The sequence below is a fragment of the Hermetia illucens genome, chromosome 1, assembly GCF_905115235.1.
Source record: "Hermetia illucens chromosome 1, iHerIll2.2.curated.20191125, whole genome shotgun sequence".
Taxonomy (NCBI): domain Eukaryota; kingdom Metazoa; phylum Arthropoda; class Insecta; order Diptera; family Stratiomyidae; genus Hermetia; species Hermetia illucens.
The window spans coordinates 51,613,500-51,629,818 of record NC_051849.1 but is presented as its reverse complement, the minus strand read 5'-3'; the positions used below and the strand labels follow the sequence as shown (position 1 = coordinate 51,629,818).

Sequence of the window (16,319 nt, the reverse complement as noted above, 5' to 3'; positions counted from 1 at the left end):
AGTTGAAATCTGCTCGAAGTATTGTCGCCATCTATCCGTTGCGGCGCGACGGTTGGTAATCAAAGTACCGTTCTTGTCATTAACGCAACAGAAGTGTTCGATATCCTGTGTATGTTTGTTTCAGCTTTCAGCAAGTCGATACAGATTTCTCTTGCCATCCTGATTGTCCAGTTTATCGTATTGGTTCGCTCGGTTGACAGCGACCGCTTTCTTTGCTTCCCGGTTGGCATTTTTATAAATTTGTCAATTCACAGCTATATTGTATATTGGCCTCAATTCCATCCAGGCGGCAAAAATACCCCTTAAATAATGAACAACAAGCCAGAAGAGGTCGTAATCTGCGAAGATTATGCGGCTCTGGGTTCTACAAATACCCACAAATGCTTGTAACTGAGCAGAGTTCCTTGAAAGTTTCGTCGTTGCTTCGCTTGCCAGTTTGATGCTTCTGTGGGCATCCCAACAGGAGATAGATGCGACTAATTGTGTAACTAATCCGCCAGTACTCAGATCCTCTTTCAGAGAATGTGCGTTTCCTTAGTGTGGATACGTGACATTCTTTTGTGATGCATTGTATTATATGTGGAGTTCCCCTCAGAAGTGTTCGATATTTGACTGACATAGCCCCACCACAATAATAGCTTACCCATTGCTTTTGCTGACCAACCTGATGTTTTTTTAGATTTCAGTTTGGGCTTGCGGGTTTCCTTTCTTATCGATATGTTACTCTTGCTAATTTACTTGGTGCTCTGAGGTGGTCGTCAGGAAGACAGTCCCTGTTGGCCATACCAAAACCAAGTGGACGAGGGGATCCTCCATAGTGATTGCACTGGAAAACACTGTATTCACTTTGATTTGCTGGCGTGATACAGTAGACAAATGTTCCAGAGGCTTATTAGAGCGACCAAACCCGAGTCTGCACGGGGACTCATCTGAAGTGGCAATTGGTCAAGAAACCTTACCAAGGATAGCCCCTGAATTCACATATATCAGGAGAAATTCTGGAGCTTCTGAATTCAGCTCGGTTGTTGCGATTGGCCCTTTAGTGGGAACTATTATACATCAGGGCTGTGATTACGTTCAAACCTTCGGGCCTCAAATGTGGTGTTGCGTTTCAACACTGGTGCTGTACTTTTTAGTCCGGTAGAGATTTACATAAGTCTTGAATCTACGAGTATGAATAAATAGAGCCATGCACTCAGTATAGACTGGTACCGTTGTGCTTGTCTCGGCGGAGCTCTTATGGTGGTCAAAAAATCAATCGTGTGTTAAGAAGACCTTGCTGTTAAGTCTACGAGACAGGTAGTTACGTCAAAACATAGTGGCCTAACTGCTTCTAATGTACCAGGATAAGTTTCATGCCACGGTTGCTCTTGTTAACGTACCTGAGAAAATTAAATGGCAGTATAGCGCCCTTAAAGGACAGATCTAAAAAGTTATTATGTTTACTTCTATATTTCGCTACTCAGGTTTCACAATATCACCCATTCAAAAGTTAAATCGCCGACCAAATTTAAGAATCAAGGTTTTTACGTGGTTCGAAGAAGTGTAGACTAGATAACTAATCCAATGATAGTCGTACAGTTTTTTTCGTAACTCTATTTTTTTATTGGATCTTCCGCTTTCTTCATAACTAACAATTAGATATTCTCTTATTATTAACTAACTCCTGTGTGGAGTTGCCAAATCTCCCATCAGGCGCGTGCACATGCACGCATCCGGAGATGTGCGTGTAGAGGTACATGGGAAGTAAACGCCCACCCGTGGATATGGGAAGGACACCCAGAAATTAAACCAAATATGGAAGAGGAGAAAAGTAGTTTTTTTACGGTGAAGGCTTCGGGAACCCAGTGCCGGCGGTTTTTGGGAGTGAGCAAGCGGGCTCCCGGCCGTCGATATTCAACAACCGCAGTGCCTCAGTAGTGGGAAACTTGGCTACTGTGGCATCTAATGCTACAAGAGATAATGGTGGAGTGGAAATTAGGTCCACACCGGATCCTTTTAGGAGAAGTTCGAAGCTTGGGAGATCACCACCGAGAACAATGGTTCTTTTTGGTAGTCGAGATTCGTCGCGGGACTCTGAAAGAAACATGAATAGTCCGTTCATCGATATCATTCCTTGTGGCGCAAGGCGCGAAAGCAAACGGAAACATACCGGAATGGCGTTCGTTACACTCGGGGAACGAATAAATGAACTGTGCGAGTTCATCAAGGAGAGGCGGAATATCCACCAAAATATTCGAGCCTTGATAAGAGGCTTTAAATTGTCTTATATCAAGGCACTCGAAGAAAAGAATTCCCAAGCGTCAGTTGGCAATGTCACAAGGGAAACGCAGGTGACGCCTCCCAATGATAAGGCAGGCGGGAAGACAGGAAAACGGGCTAGAGACGGTACCAGCGAGCCTCTAGGACCACAGCAAGAAAAAAGCCTCTTCACCAAAGAAGGCGGAGCCGGCGAGAGTACCCGCGAAAGTCGGTAATCTCACGATTGCAGCCACAAACCGTTGGATGCGTGCCCACCTTTCGAGGAAGAGGGTCGGGTTCGATCGTTGACATGACATTTGTTAGCACTTCACTGGTGAGGGAGATGGCTTGGCAAGTGAGTGAACACTACACCCACAGTGACCACCAGGCCATCTTCCTCCGCATTAAGAACCGGGAAAGCAGTCAACGACGCTCTGGAGGTGGAAAGGCTAAGGCGGTTGGCTGGTCTATCGGAGCTTTCGACGAGGAGACATTCCTGGCCGCTTTGGAGGGAGCCCATGATCCGGATGGAACAGCGGTGGAAAGGGTCACACAGCTGTCTCAGCGTGTAACCGAAGCATGCGACGCTACGATGCCACGACGACGTTTGCACCACGGCAAAAGGCCAAACTACTGGTGGAACACGGAGATCGCTGCCTTGAGATCCTCTTGTCTCCGAGCGAGAAGACTTTCCCACAGGACAAGGGGAAGACCGGAGCACCAGGAGCGTGAGGAGGAATACAGGGATCTGCGAAGCAACCTTAAGAAGGCCATTCGGAGAAGCAATGGGGAATGCTACCAGAAGCTCCGCATGGAGGCCAATACGAATCCGTGTACAGCCTACCAAGTTGTAATGAAGAAGATCCGCGGGCAAAAATCACCTCAAGTGACATGCCCACAGCTCTTGTTGCAAATAATTACAACTCTTTTCCCACAGCAGGAGCAGGACGAAAGAGAACCCCAAGTGGCAGCTCAACAGGACGTCTTCTCGATCCCTGATGTTAGCGAAGAGGAACTTTGGGAAATCTGCAGACGTATTGGGGACAGCAAGGCTCCGGGATTGGACGGAATTCCGAACAGGGCTCTGAAGGTGGCGATCAAGGCCAGACCAAGGTGGTTCGCAAGCACATTCGAATCGTGCATGGCGGAAGGAGTGTTTCCCGCCCAGTGGAAGAGGCAGAAGCTGGTGTTGCTACTGAAGGCCCGAAAACCACCCGGCGTGCCTTCTTCATATCGCTCTATTTGTCATAGACATCATGGGGAAGATGTTGGAGAGGGCGATATACAACAGGCTGCCCCCGTTCATCGAGTTTGCTGGTGGTCTTTCAGAGCGGCAATATGGGTTTCAGCGAGCCCGTTCTACGGTCGATGCAGTAGCAAAGGTCGTGTAATTGGCTCGAAATGCAATGGCCATGGGCAAATGCTGTGCTCTGGTGACGCTGGACGTCAAAAATGCTTTTAACTCAGCCAACTGGGGTTGGATTAAGGCCACTTTGGCTAAACTGGGTGTTCCTAGCTACTTGGCTCGGCTCATCGAGAGTTACCTTTCGGACAGAATTCTCTGGTACGAGACAACGGGCCGAAGGAGTACATTGTGACAACAGGTGTGCCTCAAGGTTCTGTATTGGGACCGCTGCTGTGGAACATAGTGTACGACGGAGTGCTTGGCCTTCGCGTGCCGGAGGAGACAACGCTGATTGGTTTTGCGGACGACCTGGCGGTAGTTGCAATTGCAAAGCATCCCGAGGACGTGGAGCTTTATGCAAATGAAGCCATTCATACCATCAAGTCATGGTTATGAATGGCCAAGCTGGACCTGGCGGACGAAAAGACGGAGGCGGTCCTCATTACCAACCGTAGGAAGAACAACACGGTTACCATCCGGGTTGGTAATCGTGAGGTCGTCTCAAAATCGGTTGTCAAATACCTGGGGGTGATGATCGATGCCAAGCTGAGTTTCAAGGGACACTTGGATTATGCGCGAGAGAAGGCAGCAAATGCCAGCTCATCCCTTGCAAGGATGATGACTAACGTGGGAGGGCCGAAGTATAGTCGCAGGCTACTCATCGCGGGAGTGGTGAGGTCGATCCTGCTATACGCGGCTCCTATCTGGGCGGGAGCGTTGAACCACGCTGTCAACCGGAGGAAGATAAGTTCGGCATACCGGCCAATTGCGCTAAGGGTGTGCAGCGCATTTAGGACGGCGTCGACGGAGGCAGTGTGTGCCATTGCAGGAATGATCTCTATAGATCTTCTAGCGAGCGAGGCACACTGGCTCAACGAAAAACGGAAGGCAAATCCAGCCGAGGTGAATGCGGATTTCCGAAAAGCCATCAGGAGAGAGTTGTGTGGCAAGTGGCAACAACGATGGGATAACTCCGACAAAGGCCGGTGGACCCATACATTGATCCCGTGTATCGAGAAATGGGTCAACCGAAAGCACGGAGGCATCTTAGGGGCGGACATCGAGCCCTCGAACCTGGTGGAAGAGATGCTGAAGTCGGAGGATAACTGGATGGCGGTAAATGAGGCAGTAGCCGTGGTGCAGACAAAACTCCTGGAGTTGGATCGAGCTCGGAAGGCGGCACGACGGAGACGTGACATGGACGAGCTGGTATAGCGAACCAGAACCTCCCCCGCGAAGTAATACTTCACTGTGGTCCCGCGGGGAGGGGCGGAAGAGTGGGGGTGGTTTTAGTGGGTGCAAATTCCACATACTGCTGCAACCTGGCGCAGCAGCGTCTTTCTAAGATTTCCACCTCCATCCATTAAAAAAAAAAAAAAAAAAAATTATTAACTAACTATTGACTAAAAATAAAAACATAGATACATATATTGGAATTTCTGATTATTAAAAAGCTATCTTTAACAGTGTTCTGAGGTAAAGGATAGATTAATTTTGACAATTTTGATGGGAATTATTTAACAGATTTCTGGCAAGAATATTTGGGTGGTCTTTCGGTTTTTGTGGATATTTATTAGTTTGATTATGTAGAAGCATTTGTTATTATTGGAAGGATCTTCGACTGGGTTTGTTGGAGCAGTTTGATGTTTGAAATTTTTTGTTCAACCCCACAACTGGTCCAGATAGGTTTAATTATATGCTTGTACAAAAGTAATTTGTGATCTAGTGATAAACTAGAATTTCGGTTGATTAACTAGTAGATATTTTTATTTTTAGTCGCATTTGCGTTCGTTTAGGTTCGATGTGTCTTCTCCAAGTAAGACGTCGATCGCGATGGAAGCCAAGATATCTGACATTGTCAGTTTTCCATTTAACGAAATGGGCGGGCATGTCCTGCGAATCAAAGTAAAAGTCACGTGACAGGTTTCGCTATCGTTCGCACGAATTTTCCATGTCATTAGCCACTGTTCAAGTTTTTCCAAATAAAATTATAGGGATTTTGAGGCATCCTCAGGGTTTTTATGGGTGCTAAGGATCGCCGTGTCGTCCGGAAACGTAGATATAATCAGATTATCGTCAACTGGCAGATCGTGCACATATATTAGATATAATAATGGTCCTAGTACACTTCCCTGGGGGACACCTGCTCTGATATGATGATCTTTGGATGTGTAGCTTTTGTATCTTGAGCGGAACAATTGACCTTTTATATAGAACTGCAAGATATTATACATATTTTCCGGCAGAATTTTTCTGATCTTGTACAATGCCCTTTATACCACACTCCATCGAAAGCCTGGGAAATATCGAGAAAGACAGCAGAACAATATTACCTTTTGGCTGAAAGCATATCTTATTGCCAACACAACATAAGACAACATAAGAAATGGGTTTATAGGGCGATATGATGTCAATTGCGTCGGATCTTTTCCCGGTTTTGCGACCCTAATTAGAATATAATTATGGAGTATCGCGTTGAAGATTTCAATCAGATGCTTGGTAGTATCGAGAGCAAGCTCTTTCAACATTTTGCCTGTAATTTGGTCGAATTGAATTCTCTGATGATGCGAGCAGCATTTCTAACTCTAAAGCGGAGGTTCTTTTTGGCAGATGAAGATGAGCATCGCGGAAGTTGAATATTGAATGAGTCGCCAGTGCAGCACCTTTTTCAGCATCGCTTCGGTCCCAGTTACCATTTCCTAGGTGCAAGGGTGGTGAATATTGCTTCGGTCTTCTCAGATTTCTACAAGCAAGCAACAAGGGTTACAAGACAATAGTCGGCGTCTGCTGTCAAAAGGGAAACCTCTGAGGTAATTTTGCATACTCCGCTGGTTTTATCGTGAGTCTTAGAGAACGATGTGTTTACCATGCACGTCTCAGATTTCGTTTTTGTGGATAATCTCTAGAATACATCCTAACGGCTTGTATCAATTGGCTACCTTTGGTTTGGTTTTGTGGACAGCCATGCAAGTTCTTCCAACTTGAATTGTCCCTGCAAGGCAATACTGAGTTTTCCTCTAAATGTGACTTTGTTTCGTTGACCTAGATATATTTTTTAGGCACGAATAGAGTACTACATTCCCCTAAGAGAGTTCTTAGCCTGATTATAAAAGTTATCAATTTGTAACGCTGTATCTTTCCGGCTGGGACATAAAGTCTCCTTGCTGGCTTTTTCGAAGCCAGCTAAACATCTTTCTATATGACAGAGTACCTTTGCTATAAATAAAAATGTTCTCCGCCTAAATCTACACCTTTTCTTCCTCCTTCGCCATTTTGTTCATGGACTTGGTCCAATGTTCCGTTGGTCATCTCTTGGCCATGATTTCTTTTGCCAATACCTGCTCCCTGTTATCTTTCTAGTCTTTAGTTTTGTGCAAAACAAAACCATATTGAAATCGATTTACTCTCTGACCTTCTGCTTGCCTATCTGTCTGTCTGTCAGTCTGTCTACCACACGCATTTTTCTCAACGGTAATTATAACGATTGACACCAAATTTGGTGAAAGGTGCAAACTGTACAGTGAGTTACATCTTTATACGTCGAATTTAAGGGAGGGTCCCCATACATGCAAAAGGGTTATGTACAATTTTTTGTTAAATATAGTCTTGCGCGGTATTAAACGAACGGTCTCGGTTAGTACTTTTCCAAGCCAGTCTTAGTTTTGACATTTATTGGAAAGGTGCGAAGTGCGGGGTGCGAAATTGATAATTTCTTAAACGGACCCATTCTCAGAAACTACCCAAACGAAAAATCTGGAAAACATTAAAAGGCTGCCACTATATGGTGCCTAGGCTTCGAAATACCCTCCATACATCTCTTCAACTAAGGTTAATAATAGTACATTACTATAAATTTTAGTAATTGGCGGTAAAACCCTCCTTACCTTCATTCAAGCACCACGAAATTTTGCAGAAATGTAGGCTGTAATAGGAACATGATCCTACCTAGCCGTGCATCAAGAGTGTCTAAATTTTTTTCCTTTGAATGTAGTGGTGCGGGGTAGTGTTTCCATAAACCAGGGCAGCCGTTGCTATACCTCAGCCCTGTGAGCAGCGTGACCGAAAGTAGCCAGAGATGGTATTCGCTTTATTTATATATAATTGGAAGCATGACATGAGTGTGAAATATATTGAAGTGAAATCCGTCGTAAATTCAAACCGAAACTAAGCCAAAGTGAAAATTTTATTGAGGATGCTGGGAGCCCTGAGTCCGCACGCACTTGATGACAGATCGGACCACTTGGGAGGTAACTTACTTCCTCTCTTGTAGTCCACGGACTCCTCTTTTTTGAGTTAACACCCAAGTTTTCCAAAAAAGTTGACTAACGTGTATTCCAATCACAATACCATCTTCGACTGCAGATTGCAATCCTCTCTTGCTATCATGGTCTTGATTTTGGTGTAAAATCATTACCCATATTTAAGGTGATTAGATTTGTGACTATGCGATGCACGAATGAAACAGGTTCCCCAACGCTGTAAAACTATAATTTTGGTACACATGAATGTCTTCATGATAGGATTTTCTCACTTGATAACTTTATATCCCGGGCTCCTCCATCAGAAAGCCTGACACCGCTCATCATGTTCTTCGGAATGTTTCTTTGCTCATAATACAACCCATCGGTCGAATCAGAAATTAGTTGACCTAATCTGTGAGAATGATCTCTAGGGGCGAATCTGCTGTCGGACATGCCAGTTCTCGGAATTGAACACGGCAAGCCGCTCCCGAGAATACTGGGACACTCCGACTCCGAAATATTGAAAGCATTCGACAACCTCAAATACTGAAATTGTCACAAGGTCCAACATAGATACATGGGGATGTTTATAGGAGCAGAGCATCTTTTATGACGTTATGAGGCCTGGGACCGTCAAGCCGTAGAAGAAATAACTGAATAATGGAGTACATATAAGTAATTTCCTTCTGTAATGATCCAGTATAAACGAAAGCATGAATTCTGCTCTGACTAGAAAGGTCCGTCTCAGAATCTCGAAAATTGTGGCTTTAAAATTTTAGTCGAATATGTATTTTCGTCTGATTCATTTAGCAGTAACATTCAGATTCGAAATTTAATATAACGGACCTAGTGGGTGAGATGGAGAGCAAGTGAATTTGGATCGTAGATGAAGTTGATACATTCATTAAAAAGTAACGTTAGCTACTGATATATGTATGGATGCCAGAAACCCATCTGTTTGACATAGCGCGCCAACAACACTTATGCGTCTTCAATTTCGGTTTCTAGCAATATGCCTCAATTCTTTTCAGCCTCTCACTCCTCCTCCAGTGCAATGGTATAACTCGTAATGTGTCACCTGTCCATCGCTATCAACACGTCCACGGGCATCTGATCCGAGCGGCTATAATTTTAGGTCAGAATATGGCGATGATCCTACGTAGACATGTTTCTGACAAAACTCTTTGATGTTACTAATAGGTACAGCGACATACATTTCGAACGTGTTCGGTACTGCTGCCAGCAGTACATATACGAATTGTTTGACGTCTTTGATGTTCTCTCTAGTCAGACTAAGAACCTTGGTTTTCTTCCTATTTATCTTCAGTCCGACCCTGTTTACCATTCTTTCCAAGATCTAGGACTCTTTGTTCCAGATCCATACCTCCGCCAGAGCAAGCGTGTCAGCGTTCTTGAGGAAACTTCTCATGGTCCAGTGAGAACCTTCGTGACCACATGCAAGTTCTTTCATGAGGGGGTATACGGTTCTGAAATCATTGCAGCTTCGGATTCCCCAACCAGCGTAATAACAAATTCCCAGGATTTCGAACTGTATCGGAGCTTTAGCTTGTCACGCTTGCCATTACTTGTAGCATCTAATATAGCTTCAATACCTTCTGTCCGTCGATCCGCTTCCATGCTTTTGAAGTCAGCCAAATCTTGCGATACCCCTTCGGGATGACGACCTGCATAGAAGGAGAGCGTTATTAATATCTGGCCAATGTTCATTGATAAGACAGTTCTTGCTCGATCAAACGACAGTTGAATCAGCTAGCCTGATTTTTACCAAGAGTGAGGGTCTCTCTCTATTTATTAAACTCTGCTGGAAGCAGCATGCGAATGGAAACAAGCGCCATGTAATGGTCCCTTACCAAGCCAAAGCCACTCATGTTATGCATTTATATCTGGAGTACTGTAAATCTGAATGTGACCGAACTGATAGCTCTTGTGCTGTTGGCTAGTTGATATCCAATTGATCCCTGTACGATAATCGATGGTCGTAACAGATAATTTCAGCCTCTTCTGAGGGATGGATACCGTTTTATTAGAAAGACGAAGAGTTAAAATTTGAAGGTTTCTAGATAAAAAAGTTATGTCCCTTTTTGTGTCGTTTTACTTTTAATCCCTTTGTCAAAGGGGAGTCAATATCTTAGTGTGAGTGCATATCGATTTCACGGAAAATTTTTTTGAGATTTGGAAATTTTCTGTATTCAAGCGTCTATTGACAAATTTGCAGCTGTACCGCAGGGCACTGCTTTTGGCCCAACACTATTAATTTTGTATATGAACGATATACCTTGTAATGATGAAGTCAAAACAACGATATCTGCGGATGACACTCCATTCATCTGAAAGAGAAGGAAAGTTAAATGCCAGTTGCAGGCAGATGTAATGGTTATTGTGAAATTCTCACAGGCGACAACAAGTTGCCAATTTACAACTAGTTCTTCAAGCCCATATGGACGTACAGTATATATGTCTGGGACTGTTCCGACTTGACAGTCGTGCAAACTCTCCAAAACAAAGTAGACGTCTCCTGATACATTCGAACCGAGGCTCTGCGAATGCAGATGGTTAGTGAGGTCATCAGAGAGATTACAATTAAACATCGTCAGCGATTATGTCCCCAACGAAGTCCAAAAATTTGAGAAATATCGCAAATCTGACGAAACAACTGAAAGAAGTAAGCCTAATGGCAAATCATAAAGGACAAACTGCCCAAGGACTAATAGTGGTGGACAACTAGTTCCATAGCAAAGCCAACCAAGGTGCTGGGTTTGATCACAGGGTCTTTCCTATATAAATGCGAAACTGAAATGGGCAAAGGAAACTGCTGGATCTGCAAGCATCAGTCGTTACCTGGCAGTACGTGGTTTTAAGGGGTAAATATTTTATACTCTCAGGAAACATGAAGTTTTTGGGAGAATTAGCTGACCATTAATTAAGCAATAGATGCTGTAATATGTCATATATCGCGCTCACTTCATGCATCCGAACTTTGGTCCTACCTTCTATCTTAGATTTATTTACGCAGCTCATTATGTGGTTTCTCCGATAGCTATCATTCAAAAAGCGGTAGTTCTCCCTAATTATCGTGATGTCACATATCGAATCAAAGTCATATTTAGCGACGTAAAATCACTCTTCTTCTCGTGGGTTGGGCTTGTGATTATTCTGGTTATTCTGCTATACCCATATACCACAGGTACAGTTCAATTGAAGCTTGTACTTTACGTAATGTTGCTTGATACACGCTACATGATTCTTCTTTCCTTCCTTCCTGGAGTCAGCAAAGTTATGCATGCATGCCGGCATCAGACATTATTTGTGACATGTTAAATCCGAGATGCAAAATTCAGAGCTCTTGGTCTTCCTGCATATATTTTAGTTAACTTCATATGTAATTTTACAAAAGAATGACTGCGGGTTTCATCTAGGGAAAAAGCAACTCACCAGATGCTGACTTACCTCCGCCCTGGGAAATGGATCCTTTATATATTATCGCAAAAACACAACTGCGTTGTCTAACCCTGGTCGAAGTCAAGTTTTGTTTGGGGTTTGAGTGAATCCAGGGTTCGAATCCACTTGATGGTAGATCGGACAAAAAGGGGGGGGGGGGGAGGGGATTCTCTCCTACTGTAGCCACCCTCTCGTTGGATTAGGCCCATGTATCAAAAAAGTGAGATAAAGTTTCTCGTCATCTCGTTACCAAATAGATGCGAACTTAGAATTCCCATGACTCTTTACATTGTTTACTTGATCATGTAGACATTTGATCTAAAACAATTCAGGCAATTATAGAGTTTTCAAAATTACATCCTTTTTTGGTGAACAATTTCCGCAAGGAGAGAAAATTTAAAACTGAAAACAGAGGTTTTTTGCGTCTTGAAATTCAACATCATCCGCGGAGAATCATGAAAGGTACATCCCATCTGAACAGAAATTTCCACAAAACAATGAATTCCTGCTTGTCATTTCCTTTCCCAACCAATGACAGTTTGTTAGCTTTGAATTTTCCTCTCGTCACTGTGCTGCTTTTGAAATTATTGGAAGTCCTGACGTTGCCTCCTATTCCATCCAGCAGGACAAGCGTAAAATATTAATTTTATACCTTGCCAAGTGAATTCCGAAAGAAAACAAGGATTTCCTCGAACACGCAATCAGAATACATAGCCGTAAACGTTCGTTATTTTCCAGTATTGAATATGGTGAAGTATACGTAAATATAAAGCCAAGCACAGCGAGGAAATTCCAAGGATTTCTTTTGAGTCGTCTTCAGGATGCTTCGAGAAAATTGCGATTTTTATTCTGATGGAGAGCATTTGTGATGAAGGTTGAACCTGCGGATGTGTGTACACATGTACATATAGACAATCTGCACTTTATGAATTTTCATAAATGTACTGAACCGGAAGGGATCCTTTTTTATGATAACCGAATACAATCCAATGTCGGAGAGCACTAGTTGTAAAGAGAATCTTAATGGAAATGCGCAAAGACCTGTCCATTTTAAAGTCAGATTTTCATTCTTACTCTCCTTTTTTATGTAGAAAATTAATGAAAATCCTCAATAACGTTCCGAAGGGGATTTGTAGTGGATTACCAAGAATTTGGATGCAGTCAGACAAATGGAAAAGAATGAAGAATAACATTTGCTTGTGGAATAAAATTAACGGACTCATTGCAGCAAAAGAGCGTCCTGTTTTCCATTCATTCTGATTCCAACCGTAATCAAATTTACTCTGGAGAATAATTTTCATGGTAGAAAAACTAATGAGATTTGGCTTGAGGAAAAGCATCTGCTTTTCCGCTGCAAGGAAAATAAAAGGCAGTTCCATATTAAGCTGATGAAAATAATGAGAGAACCAAGGATTCAACAATTCCAAACAATGCGTTTAGGTATTAAAGTAATACTTCCACCAATGTTTTCCAGGAATGCACAGTATTTTCAGAATTTTCCACCACTTGGAGAGTATAATTTATTTCATGTCATTCAACCCATTTCAAATTTACCTGGATAGAAATTCCACGAGGATCCCTTTCCTGTAAACACCATGTGGCCATCCATCTAAACGCATGCAAAACCTCCGGCTGTTTCCTTTCAAACAGGATACCTGGCTGGATGCTAACATGCTATGTGTATCCTATTTGCATATTGTTATCATAGTTATTCATTTCTGTGGTCCGGAAAGGTGGGCAAGCGTACAAAGACAGGAGGAAGTTGCAATTTAAACCAGAAGTACCACGGTGGTTTCCTTTTTACAGCTGTTTCATATGTTTCAGATATTTCGCTAACCAGCTATGCAGTATTCGCAACATGTGCATGGGAAAATTCCAACCAAACCAGAATAAACCACATTCTAACGAGTTCACTGGGAAATTGAGAACCACACAAACAAACGGAAGGACATGAACTTTTTGTTGCTCTCCCAGATGGACATTTATTTGGAACTGTGAAAAGGACAAACAAGTTTTCTAGACAAATGTTAATTTGCTAGTCTCAAATGAGGAGCCACGAACTCGCTGAATCATAAACTGGTGCTGCTTTTGTGGGTTTTTAAAGTAAGAATTCTCTACTACTTTAATATGATACTAGCAGGGTGGACAGAGAGAGAACGAGGAGAAGGTAAGAGTCACTATGTTCTGAATGGCCATGTAAAATCGAGGCGTCTCAGAGTATATACAGGGAAAACTTCTCATCGGCTAATGATAGCCGGGAATACTTCCCTATAAGCTACGAATCGAGACTCACTCGAAGAAATTCCTGCTTCTGTTAGAAGACGATTAGTTGGCTAACAATCTGCAAATCACGAATCTGAAGCATGGTTCAGAAATGACTACCATGCATCTGAGGCAGACTGATTCTTCCGCTATGAACTTTAGCCGATAGCGTCGAGGCTGCTCAGAATGTTAGCTTGTTCCAACTTCATCAGTAGTTCCAGCGCTACATGCTGGACATTTTGATGATAAGTGAGATAAGGTACTGGGGCGGAGCACGCCTTTTCTTCTTGCGACATGGGGCTTTTATAATCAGATGAGAATACTGGAAAAAATTGTGAACTCAGTGACGGTTTAATCTAAACCCCATTTTCAATGTGTTCCTTGATTTTCTGGGGAAAAAACGTGAAGTACACGATACGGATCCAGAATGAGTAGCATCTCAATAATGAAGCGTTATCTACCAACGAAAGCTTCCTAGGTAGAGGAGAAGACTCCTTTTTATGAACAGCACAATTTGGTCCGGCAGAGGAAGGAGAATTGTTGGTTTCACAACGAATGAAAAGTAGTATTCCGAAAGAGAAATTGAGCCTAGATATAAGGATAGATATAAGGAATAATTTAACAGAGTGAAGATAGATAATAACGGTGGCTAAGTTAGCGACAAACTGGTATGAGAAACTACAAACGCAATCTGCTGCTATGTACCTCCGACAAAATATCAAGGGTGGAATGGATCAACTAGTTTCGGCGAAACAGGTTTCTGAAAAAGGTGGGTACCATAATATTATAGGTCTAAAATCTTCCTAGAATTTGATATCCCAGTGAAACCTGTCAGGCTCATAAAATTGGTGATGACGGGTACGTTACGTGGGTTGTTAATATGCTAACTGCCCCACCTATCACACAACAGCTTTAAAACAAAGAGCCTTTGAAATTTAGGACTAGAATATGTAGCCACAAAGCTACTGTAGCTCCAGTAACGACGCTACTATTTAGGTTTCGACCAGATAGTGGCATATTCTGACAGTGTTAATACTTGGCTTGTTCTTTTCTCCCCGCAAAAGAGACCATGTCATGCCTTGGAACCGAAGCAAACGGTCGTAGCATAATATAATTTGAAGTAACTAGAAAGGAAGCTATCAAAGGCACCGAATGAAATTGACGACCTAGTTGGCGAATAAAACTTGCTAGTTGCTTCACCCCATCATGAAGTTGAAATACATACACTGGCATACGAAGTTGCGTATCTACCAAATAAACGCCAGACCTATGTTATGTTAACTCAGACAGGATTCACACACTCAACCAGAAGTCTCAACCATAGTATGGCTACAAAGATTCAATTTCACTGGTTGGGAAATTGATGGAAGAAAGCCAGTCGAAAAACATCGTAGAATATAGGAAATCTCTTTCGATAAATATGGTGAAATGCTGATAGGGGGTCAAACAGTCAACTTTAGGATTGACTGATGTGGAATATAAAACTCTGGGAGCCAACTTACCTCTCTCTTGCTCACTCCAGGAGCCAAGCCTCTCGGTAGTGGATGGTGATGCTACAAGCAAAGGACTTGTTCAGCGCACATTCGGAAGTGACACTGGAAAAATCGCATATTGAGGAGGGGCGACAATTGCGTTGCTACCTAGGGTATCCAATGGAACCCTCTCCGCCAATATGGCCGGCGCGCGGGTCCACCCAAGGGTACTTAACCCAGAACAGTAGAGGAGGAGTGCGTGCGTCTCGGCAAAAATTCGGATGTAGTTGGACCGTGAATACTTGGGTGTAGGTGTGGCTGACGCGTTATGCTCTACCAGGACGAGAATATTTTTTGTTTTGCGTAAAACAAACACGGGTAGGTGGTGATGGAGGAAATGTCATTAACTAAAAATTAGGAATAATAGGCCAAGTAGAGATACTTGAGAACATATGAAAAGAAACTCTGCAGGAGAGCCATGCAAAGAAAAAAGTGGTTGATTGGAGCAGAGGGAATTAGGAGAAGTGAATACTGGAGGTACGATATCAAAGGCTTTGGAGAAATCGGTGTAAATAGCGTATACTTCCTGCGTAAGTTAAAACATTCAGCAACAATGTAAGCCAAGCCCAGAAGGATCGAAGCAGTATTTCGATGATGTGAACGAAGTGCGGTGTTAAACAGTCGGTGACATATCTCTCGAGGATTTCCAGCAAGAGGAGAGGAAACAGATGGGGCGGCAGCTCACAGCTATGGTAGGGCCTCCGCTTTTAAGGATAGGGATAATAATAATAGATCAAAAAGGACATTGAAAACTTACGAAGAGCTTGATCATACTGTGCGTTACATCTTAATTGATTGAAGATAAGACTTATTCAAAGGGCTTTGCGCAAATTGAACTAAGCTGATTAACGCGCTGTTTGAACGATGGAGCTCCGCTCCAAATTCAATGGAAGATGGTAGGTGACAATATTGACACACGTGGATGTAGAAAGAAATTTTAAGAAGTGGTATTTCGGTAGGTTGTCCGGATGATTCAAGGTAAGAGCTGGGCTGTTGTAGCGGAGCGTAAGGGTGTTGAATGAAACACTCTAACACAGTTTCAGACCCCGATTGAATATGTTTTGTTACGCCAACGATTATTATTATTTTGGTAGGTTGGAAAGGAAGACATTGAATTAGTTTTAGAGTGGGAGGGGTTTCGGAAGAAGTTTGAAAGTTAGGATGATTTCACCAGCCAAG

General features: G+C 43.0%; 1 protein-coding gene across 3 annotated transcripts in view; it reads right to left on the bottom strand.

The window, feature by feature from the left end:
* Positions 1–16,319, bottom strand: part of LOC119647112 (potassium voltage-gated channel subfamily KQT member 2) — a 1,176,525-nt gene that overhangs the window by 1,069,656 nt on the left and 90,550 nt on the right. The window contains exon 2 of one of the 3 annotated variants that reach the window (XM_038047893.1): positions 10,184–10,235. The exons of the other annotated variants lie outside the window; for them this stretch is intronic. The gene's annotated coding sequence lies outside the window, so the exon portion shown is untranslated. The remainder of the gene's footprint in view (positions 1–10,183; positions 10,236–16,319) is intronic. 3 annotated transcript variants of the gene reach the window in all.